This window comes from Amblyomma americanum, chromosome 1 (assembly GCF_052857255.1).
Source record: "Amblyomma americanum isolate KBUSLIRL-KWMA chromosome 1, ASM5285725v1, whole genome shotgun sequence".
NCBI lineage: Eukaryota > Metazoa > Arthropoda > Arachnida > Ixodida > Ixodidae > Amblyomma > Amblyomma americanum.
Genome location: NC_135497.1, coordinates 519,974,336 through 519,982,357, shown reverse-complemented (window position 1 = coordinate 519,982,357; position 8,022 = coordinate 519,974,336). Strand labels below are relative to the sequence as shown.

The window sequence follows — 8,022 nt, the reverse complement described above, 5'->3', positions numbered from 1 at the left end:
TGTTAAACTACACGCGATCAGGATGTGGCGAGCGCGAGCCGCTGTTGCATATTAGCTAAAGTGAGACGCAAGTATCGACGTAGTTTCGTAATGCAGTTGATATCAAAGCAATCCTCTTGTACTGGTCACAGATTAAGTTGTTAAATTTCATGATCTCCGGTGAGCGTGCCAGTGTCGCGCAAATTAATGCATCGCAGCTACTCTCCATCGTACCAATTGCGTTCAACTTATCCACGATGTTCGCCAGCTTGAGAGACGGCGCTTTTCTTCGCTGTTTTTGTCGCAACTTAGTGATTTTATCTCCCATCAAACGAAATTGCATTCTGTCAACACCGTCGTCTGCTCCGTCGTCTTTTAGGGCATCCGGGTCACTTCAGGGGATCACAGGATCGCAGCTTTTACAAACAACATGCCAGAAAAAGTAACTGAAAGCGCTTTAGTATTCTAAATAATCTAAATATAATTTAAAATAAATGCAGTGTCTTTGTTGGGAAGATAATATAAATATTCATGGTTTAAAAAACAAATTTGTTTGTCGGTTACAATTTTTCACCGACACTAAAGCGCAGCCGTGGGCGCCATTGCAGCGCAACCGACGCGTCGTTTTTTGTATTATTTGCATCTTTGAGGCATTGCTTGAGTACTTGTACGGCGGACACGTGTAAAGAACTCATTCAATAGGAAGGTGAGCAGGAGTGTGTTTTGGAAGCCAACGACCAGGATTTCGGCCTGTCAACATTGGCGAGTTTCAACGGGTAAGCCATGAAGAAAGTGCTGCGACGTCTTGTCATCTGTAAAGGGAACGAAGACTCCTGCGCCGTTTTACTAAGTCTGGATGAATCGCATGACCGGTGAGTCCCGCTCTGCGTTTCTTTGCTAATGATCTGTATTCACACGCGCTATTTGTATGCGGCTATATAGGGATGTGAGTGGAGGCAGTCCGCCTGCGGTTGCCGCAGCTATAATGCGGCGCCAAAAAAGCAGGGCCTATATCCTGCATGACAAGTGTTGTTCTCATTGTCTTTATGTGCATTTAGTACTCGTGTGCCGTGGTAAATAAAAATGGCACCAGATATCACAACAGAGTTACGCTTTCGCTTGCTAGCGCTTCGACACTCGGTGCAAAAGCATGGATTTGCACTGCGTAGAAGACGATGAGCGAGAAGTGCCGCGCGGCGGAGCGCTCGCGCAGGGCCAGCTGCGATCAGACACCGCACTATTTTGCTCAGGGTTAGTACTCGTCGGATTAGTGCTTGTGCCTTAATGTGCGTCATACTAAATTATTCTGAGACAGTGATCGCATGCGAAAGGCTAGTTCATATTCATCGCCTTGTCATTTGCAAACTTGTCTGTGCTTCCCCAGTGGAACAGGATTTGAGGCAGTATTATGTCAAAGTTAGATCAATCTTGCGTCTCCTAAGCTGTAAACGTTGATGCTTCCTCTCCTTCTGAGCACTGCGAGCTGTCGGAGATGCAACTGGACACTTATTTAGGATTTCTACCTTTTTGCTATATCCCTCCCTTTTGCGGCCCGCATTCAAGTCGTTCGCCATTCTCGATGGTTTTTTTGTTACTTATTTTCACTTTGTTATTTATTCTTGGTTGCGTGCCATCAGCTGTGGTGCCGGCGATTCTCCGAGCTCGGAACTCTTCCCAGGCACGGGATCCTACCCACAGACCTCCCTTCGCCGCACTCACGAGTGTTCTTTGGTATGTTTTTGTTTCTCTTGCCTTTACTTGCATTGCCAGTCGACAAATTTGTGCAGCTTTTAATTGTATGCAGATTTGTTAAATGCGCTAGCAATTTTTCTATGATGCTAAGTTGTGCTGTGAGATATCAAGCTTCTTGCTAGTGAAGGCACGCTTTTTTCCATTCTCTTTTCTCATTTAACCAAGGCAGACTGGTTGCAACTTTCGATTTAATACCTAGACATCGGTGCAAGGCACCATGATAGGAATTAATGAAAACCTGCTCATCCTATATTCAAATTGGTGCGCGGTATTTCAGCCAGCTCATCCTTCAGTGTGGTTATAGCAGTCATTGTGACTCTTCCCAAAGAATGTATATGGGTGCATTACATAAAATCTGTTCATTTCTTTCTTCATGGGCTAGCTCATTGGTTTTTTATTTACTTATATTACGTCTTAAGTTTAGTTTTTAAGGCAGTACTCGATTTCCTCTCTTGTCATTCATGACATGGCTACAGCCACTGACAGCTGATGCTCTGGATGTATTTATATTCAGCTGCCAGGGGCCAGCATCTATTGGGCCATGCGTGCTTCCTGCCTTCAGCTGTGTCATCCCTCCTGATCTGTTCATGGTAGTTATTCTTTTTCAGTGATGCATATCTTAGCTGCCTACTTAGAAAAAATTTTTTCAACATAGGCTTGCAGCTATGTTTAGAAATGCATGAAACTCTACATGCACTTCACAGCAGTACCTCAGCTTATAATTACCGGAACTGTAGACTTGTACGAAGTATAGTCGCTGATGTAGCTCTTGACGCAGCTGCTGTTAACATAAACGTGCTTTGACATTGCACACCTGTCGCCTGGTATGCATATGTGTCCTCGAAAAGGACCTATATGTTCATTTATCTCTTTAAAAACATTGTACTCTACAATGATGGTTTACCAGTATTTCTGATACAGAGACCAAATTGTCAGTCAGTAATGTAACATTGCACGATGACACCAATCTTTGTATGGCATAGCATCCTTGCAATGCACTGGGCAAGCTGCTGTCAGCACAGATTTATTGCTGTTTTATTGCCATAGCATATGGTTATACTGCACAGTTTGTACCTCTACCTCCTTAAAGCTGCATACTTGAAAAATTTAAAATTAGTTGAAGGAAAATTCAAGGAAATGTAACAGTAACTGTCTCAAATTTTGGTGGACACTTGAACCGTGATATAAGGGAGAGATGTAGAAGGGAAGAAATGAAGAGCTGTCCTAGCGGAGGGCTGATGCCCATGTTAGATGGCCCTCTTTAGTTAAACATACCTCGCAATTAACACATTTGGTGCAAAAAAAACATGGGACTTGCACGCTCACAAGCACCCTCATGTCAGTAAAACAAAGTGCCAATGTTGCCGTAATTTAGAACTTTGCTCTTAAAAGCACAGCTGACTGCTGCTCAAAGTTGAGAGCAAAAATATGTCTACTTTTCCTCATGTGCAGTCCGCGGTGCTGGTGCCATTTGCAATGGTGATTGACATTGAGTCGCATGATGCGCAGTCCGTTCCTGGAGTTAGTGATTTGGCTGTCGCGTGAATGTGCTGTTAAAAATAGCGCAGAACAATGGTTCTCCAGTTCATTTTAGGTAACTGTATCCTGTGCCACTTGCTACCACCCTTTTTTGTCAAATTTCGTAATCTCATTTAGCCATCTGATTGCCACCTATTCATGCATTCACCTACTCTTGGAATCCTCCCAGTGTTTTTGTGCTGTATTGCTTATATCTTCTCTGCATTACACATGCATTGCACTTCCTCTTTTTTTGATTTAGTCAAGATATCTCTGTTCCTGTTTCTTGCATAAGCATAAGAGGCGACTCAAGTGAACCATCTGGGCTTGTGATGCAATGTGTAGGGCTCTTCGCTTTTGGGTAAAACCTGGTTTCTTCCTACTGTTGCACCAATAAAGATTCCTAAAGATCAGGTTCAACGCAATTTCTGTGCAAATGTGCCTGTAAGAAAGTGTGGTTTGAAGGTGCACAAAGCCAAAGAACTGCTGGAGTGTAGTGGATGTCACGTAATTCTTCTGACAGATTATTTTAAACAATTCTGGTTATTTTATTTCCCTTTTAATGTTTGTTGTTTGTCGGTTGCTTATAATTTTTGGATAAATTGAAAACTGCATGTACTGACTGCTATTTCATTCCAAAAATTATACCCATTATTAAGAAGCTATGTTGGAAGGTAGGTGTGCATTTAGTATGCGTGCTTTGAATTTAAGTGATTGTTTCTGCAATGCAAAATGGAGGACAGGTCTCTGCTGTGCGAGGTGTTTGCAATGGAGTGAAAGTAGCTGGAGCAGCATTTGTTACTGTGTCACACAGCCAAAAGTTCTCCCACAGACCACTGAGCTTCTGAATACCTATGGCTTAAAGCTCGAAGCTCTGGTTGTTCTTTCCGAGGTTTTCTGCATTAACGAGTGCAAGCCGAAGGGCTCAAAGCTAACAAGCATTTGAAACCATAGAGCTATACACAGTAGGTCTGTGACCATGCAGCAAGTCAGTGTGAATTAGGTCGCGATAAACGTGGTTTACTGGAGAAAGCTAGTGTGAAAAAATAGTTGCGCTCACAGAAACTGCTGTTTTTTTCTTAGTCGGTCATTGAAACAAAGCAATGCATGTAAAATTTGATATCTCACTGATCCCTCAATTTTTATTCCAGCTTAAGACCAAGAGTTGCATGGAAGTTGTGCAAGCCACCAAGTTGCGTGTAATTTTTGCCAGGGACCTGGAGCAGGCTGCGAAATTAGTGGATGGCCAGTGGTATTCACTCAGTAAGGCAAGCTTTTTCTGTTAGTACAGTTCTTGGCATGGAATTTATTAGGGATGCATGCACTACTCTACATGCACTACTGACTACTCTGCACTGACTGACTACATGCACTACTGACTACTCTACACCCGCCCACCATGCTTCAAGAACAACGAAGTACATGAAAAAAATTGATTGCCGAAAAAAGATTTCCGCTTCTGTTATGTTTTTTCAGGAAAGTATTTGCCATTTAAAGGGCTGTGAAAGCCTTAAAAATTATCATGTGCTTGTTGTGGTTTTTTTCAAATTTCTCCTTCCACGTCTATGTTGGCCTGACCTTGTAGCTTGTCTGCATGAGATTGGCTGCTGCCTACAGTTTTCTTTTTTGTTGCTCCTTTATTGCCTGTAACATTCTTTACTTTGCGTGGCAGTGTCATAAAGTTTGGGAAGTAATCTGATCTTATTTCTGCATTGGCGTGAAGTGCAAGCTTTTGCATGTGGGGCAGGTTTATGGTGTCCGTTTTGTTTGCTGTAACTGCAGTTTGGCCATAAGGGTTAGTATTTTTTTATTTTGATACTTTCTGCATAAATTAATGAAGTAAGCACTATTTTTATGATAAATAAACATTCATTATAGCTGTGGCCATTATAAGTGCGCTTGACTCTAAAATGGCTGTCTTCCGGCATTCAGTATTGCATCTTAAAACCAGCCGGAAGACACAACACAGGAGAAGAGATGAGCACAAGATGAGGCTGGTCTAACAACTGAAATTTTATTGAAGGAAAGCGGCAAAAGAAGACCTGCAAAGAGATTCAAGCACGCAAAGCCCCAAAGCAGTGAGAGGGCAAAAAACGATCGAAAGGCACTGACGTACTAGTTAACCATCTAAAAAACTAATTCCTTACAGTGAAGGTTCACCGACGGTTTAGCCAGGCACTTGTTTTTAGCCTTACTGATGTAGTAAGCCTCAACTATATCAGGACAGATTTATCACTTCCCTAAACCACTGATGTGCCGCGTAAATCAGGCGTGCAAAGAGAAAGGTCGTCCTCCAATTGCATTCACGAGATTGAACGTGCAGTGTCAGGTGAAAATTCGCCTTCCTCTCTATACAGTGAAAGTGCTCTCAGCCAGGCGCACATTCAGATATCTGCTTGTCTGCCCATAGTAGTTTCAGCTACGAGGCAGTGGAATGCAAAAAAACACCGTTTACTTTTGCAAGTGGTGAACATTTTTTATCTGCCACTGTGCATAGCGGACGATTACCCGTAGTTGTATCAAACCTAGTTTGAACGGAGAGGCAAAGGGCTCCTACCTTACTTTTAGCGGTCAAGACAACAGCAACATCATACTTTGGTGCAAGTTTCTTGGGACGGTGCGAAATGGCATGGAGGTAAGGTATAGAGCCCGTCTTTTTGTGCTGCTCAGCTACGTCAGCATCATGCGAATGGTGTTCCGTTCCCTCGAGAGAGTAAAAACACACACTGACAGGTGCGCGAGATGGGCGAGTGGGAAAACAGGTGCCATTGGCTTAGAAACCTGCTCTTTTCAAAACAAAGAGACGCCGACCAGTAAAACGAAAAAATTGTATTGACGTTTCGGCGCCCAGAACGGGGGCCTTGAACCAGTAAAACGAAAAAATTGTATTGACGTTTCGGCGCCCAGAACGGGGGCCTTGTTCAAGGCCCCCGTTCTGGGCGCCGAAACGTCAATACAATTTTTTCGTTTTACTGGTCGGCGTCTCTTTGTTTTGAAATGTATCCCCCCGGCCAGACGGGATTCCGTCACACTCTCGACTTCATAAACCTGCTCTGAGAATGCATTCTAAACACTGTGTTGGCATGACTTCCATAAAGCGGTTGTGATTCATGCGATTGCCAACCTGTCTTTCACCAGCCTCGAGTGGTTCGACTTATAGCTAAGAGGCTTCCCGATCTTGGGCTGTGACGCCAACATATGTGGTCGTCCGCAAAGCGCAGGTCTAAGTCATGAAGCTACAAATGGTTATGCTTAGTGAAATTCAGACGTAAAAGATAGGCTTTGACCACATGCCTAACGATTTCTAAAACGTCTTGTGCCAACTTATCTGAGCCCTCCTTGTGCACAAAAATTAGGTAGCTATCAACATAACGAAATGCTTCTATACCGAGGTCTTCCAAACAGGGCTTTGATGCGGTATCGACTCTGGACAGAAGAATGTCGCGGAGGAACAGTGCAACCTGGGACCTTCTGCATATGCCTGATTTCTGATGTAAATACCGCCTTGCCAACCAACACAAGTGGAGTTCTAGTTTCTTGTGGACAGCAACCTGGGCAGGTGCTCTGCAGTGAGCATCGACATGGAGGGCCTGCACTATTCATTGTCACATGATAGACCCCTGAGGCATGTGCAAACTGCATCAGGGTGAACAATGAACATGCTTTTACAGATGATTGCGTGATTTCGGTTGCTGGCTTCATGGGGCTGTTGTCCTTTTACTGCAAATCCGCATTTGTCAGTTTTCAGGGCGGTATTTACACGCAGGTCGTACCTTTGCTCAGCAACATTTTTTTCTCTAAAGTCGATAAGGTATTAGAGCCCTGTTTGGAAGACCTTGGCATAGTAGCATTTCGTTATGTTCATGACTACCTAATTTTTCTGGACATAGGAGGCTCAGATAAGTTGGCACAAGATGTTTTAGGAGTCTTTAAGGCATGCGGCCAAGGCCTGTCTTTTACATCAGAATTGTCTAAGCAGAACCGTTAGCAGTTTCTCGATGCAGACCTGCGCTTTGTGGACGAATATGTTTGTCGGGGCTAGAGCTAAAGATCGGGGAAGGCTCTTCTTAGCTACGAGTCGGACCACTCGTTGCTGGGGAAGGATGGTGAAGAGGTGTATTTGTCGCTGGTTAAGGTCAGTAAAGATGGAAACACTTGATGAATGTGCAATCGTGTGCATGACATCAGCTTTACATAAGTCATGCCATCACTGCTGAGGACGCATTCTTGTAGCAGGTTTCCAAGCAGCTGGGTTCCCAATTGCCTATCTCAACAACCTGTCATAGCATGCTTTCACTCGCTCGAGGGTAACGAACACATACTCCGATGATGCTGATACATCTTACCTCCTCAGTATTTCACAGTCTCAAGAAAGTCGCGGGAAAGCGTAATGCTGCTGTTACCTCCACAGTATTTCACAGTCTCAAGAAAGTCGCGGGAAAGCGTAATGCTGCTGTTGTCTTAAGAGCGAAGTGCAAGACAGGAGGCCTTTGCACCGGCATTAAAAAAAAGGCTTGATAAAACTGGGTACTTGTCCACAATGGACAGTGTCACCAAAAAAGGCTCACCATTTGCAAAAGTAATGGAGTTTATTGCGTTCCACTGCCTTATGGCTGCAACTAATATGGGCAGACAGGCAGATATCTGAATTCGCACCTGATTGAGCACTTTCACTCTAAAGGGGGAAGGCAAATTCTAATCTGGCACTGCACGCTCAATCTCGTGAATGCAAATCTGAAGATGACTTGTCTCTTTGCACGCCTAATTTCCACG

General features: G+C 43.8%; 1 long non-coding RNA gene across 1 annotated transcript; it reads left to right on the top strand.

Annotated features, from left to right (window-relative positions):
- The first annotated feature begins 351 nt into the window (after nt 1-351).
- LOC144107098 (uncharacterized) lies at nt 352-2,318 on the top strand. Its single transcript, XR_013309217.1, has 3 exons — nt 352-851; nt 1,617-1,710; nt 2,246-2,318. It is a non-coding gene; the product is annotated as an uncharacterized LOC144107098 (long non-coding RNA).
- The last annotated feature ends 5,704 nt before the right edge of the window (nt 2,319-8,022 follow it).